Source organism: Mus pahari, chromosome 5 (assembly GCF_900095145.1).
Source record: "Mus pahari chromosome 5, PAHARI_EIJ_v1.1, whole genome shotgun sequence".
Lineage (NCBI taxonomy): Eukaryota > Metazoa > Chordata > Mammalia > Rodentia > Muridae > Mus > Mus pahari.
The window spans coordinates 148,148,201-148,150,200 of record NC_034594.1 but is presented as its reverse complement, the minus strand read 5'-3'; the positions used below and the strand labels follow the sequence as shown (position 1 = coordinate 148,150,200).

At 41.7% G+C, this 2,000-nt stretch overlaps 1 protein-coding gene across 2 annotated transcripts in view; it reads right to left on the bottom strand.

Annotated features, from left to right (window-relative positions):
* The window catches only part of Wdr64 (WD repeat domain 64), a 118,842-nt gene that overhangs the window by 94,924 nt on the left and 21,918 nt on the right, over positions 1 to 2,000 (bottom strand). The gene's annotated exons all lie outside the window — the stretch shown is intronic.

Sequence of the window (2,000 nt, the reverse complement as noted above, 5' to 3'; positions counted from 1 at the left end):
CCCTCCTCCCCTCCCCTCCCTCCTTCCCTCCCTCCCTTTCTTCCTTTCTTTCTCTCCCTCTTTTGTTCATTTGATAGTCCTGTTTTAGGTTCCTGTCATATTATTTTATAAGTAGAGGTGAGTTTCTGTGTGTTGTAAGCTTCCGTGTGCTCAACTATAAACTTCTCTGTGGTGGCCTTTGTTTTGTTTGGGATGTGTGTGAAGCATCCCAGAAGAAGCCACCTTACTTTCCCACAGTCGAGGACCACTTTACAGTGTCGATCATTATTTCCCTCCTCACAGTGTTTTATAGATCCCATTTTGGTTCGAGTTCTGAAGATACAATGGTCTGAATTGAGAAAGGAGCTAATGTTTTAAGGGGAGAAGGAAGGAGAAGGGTTTTATGTAAAAGAGGCCAGTTATCTGATCCTATGTTTACCATAATCATTGCCAGGATTTCCTGAGTACTCTCAGTGAGGCTAGCACATTAGCTGTATTCACTTATGTTTTAAAGATTTATTTATTTATTTATTTATTGTACATGAGTACACTGTAGCTGTCTTCAGACACACCAAAAGAGACATCAGATCCCATTACAGATGGTTGTGAGTCACCATGTGGTTGCAGGGAATTGAACTCAGGACCTCTAGAAGAGCGGTCAGTGCTCTTAACTGCTGAGCCATCATCTCTCCAGCTCCTGTATTCACTTATTTAACCAGCACAACTAACTATGTTGGGAAGCAAAATGTATTGCTCTGGATGGGGTCTGGGGCCTACTGACATTAAGTACCATAGCTGTGTGTATAGCAGGCTGCACAGCAGGCTCTGACCACAAGCCTAATAGCCCAGTGCCCAGATGGCCCTTGCTAACAGTCTCATTGCCCTAGATGTGAGCTTCTGGAAAACTCCCTGAGTTGAGAGTCATTGAAGGACTAACAGATTTTGGAAACAATGACTATTTCAAATACATTTTTTTCTTGTACGAATAAAGCCTGCCCTTGTCTTCAGTTAAAAGTGAACTTGGACTCTTTACTCTGTGTTTAGCAGCAAGACTGCCTCTCTTGTTTTCACAATGAAGATGTTATGTAGGACACACCACCGCACAGTCTGTTGAAATCTCTCACATTCAAAAAAATGAGAAAGCTCAAAATGTACAAATTTAGAAATATTGATAACAGCAATATTTTGCATTTACATAAGGTTTTGTTACTAACCAGGCATTGGAGGCACATACCTTTAAACCTGTACTTGGCAGGCAGAGGCAGATGGATCTCTGAATTCAAGGCCAGCCTGGTCTACAGAGTGAGTTCCAGGGCAGCCAGGACTACACAGAGAAATGCTGTATTGAAAAACACCCCCCAAAGTAAATAAATAAATTTATTATTCAAAAATATTAGTGTTTCTACTTTATTATTAAATTTGATCTTCATATTATCCTTTTATCTTAGTGTGAAGACACAAGGCTCATGAAGTTCCCTATTCAACATCACAGAAAACCAGGTGTTACACTTGAAACTTTTTTGTTTGTTTGTGCTTGCTTGTTTGTTTGTTTTGAAACAGGGTTTCTCTGTAGGCCTGGCGATCCTGGAACTCACTCTGTAGACCAGGCTGCCCTTGAATTTACAGAGATCCACCTGCCTCTGCCTCCAAGTACTGGGATTAAAGGTGTGCACCAACCACTGCCTGGCACACCCGAGACACTTTATCTCCTCCAAGTTCACTATCCTCAGAGGATCGTGTATTACTCGGCTAGCACGTGTTTAGGGATTTATCTGGCAAACTATTCAGATCAACCTTTTCTGTGGTGGGTGCCAGGTTAGTCACAATGACACTCTGAGAAAGAACACCAAACATTTCTCAGCAGTCAAACCTGAGGGATGAACCCAAGGCCCTGCAATTCCNTTATCACTACCGATTTTNTTCCTTAAATCACACAGAAATATTTTGTGTTTTTGAAAACATTTGGATAGTGCATAGATAAAACACAGGAAGAAAAAGGGGTGGGGTGAGCAGGAGGAGGG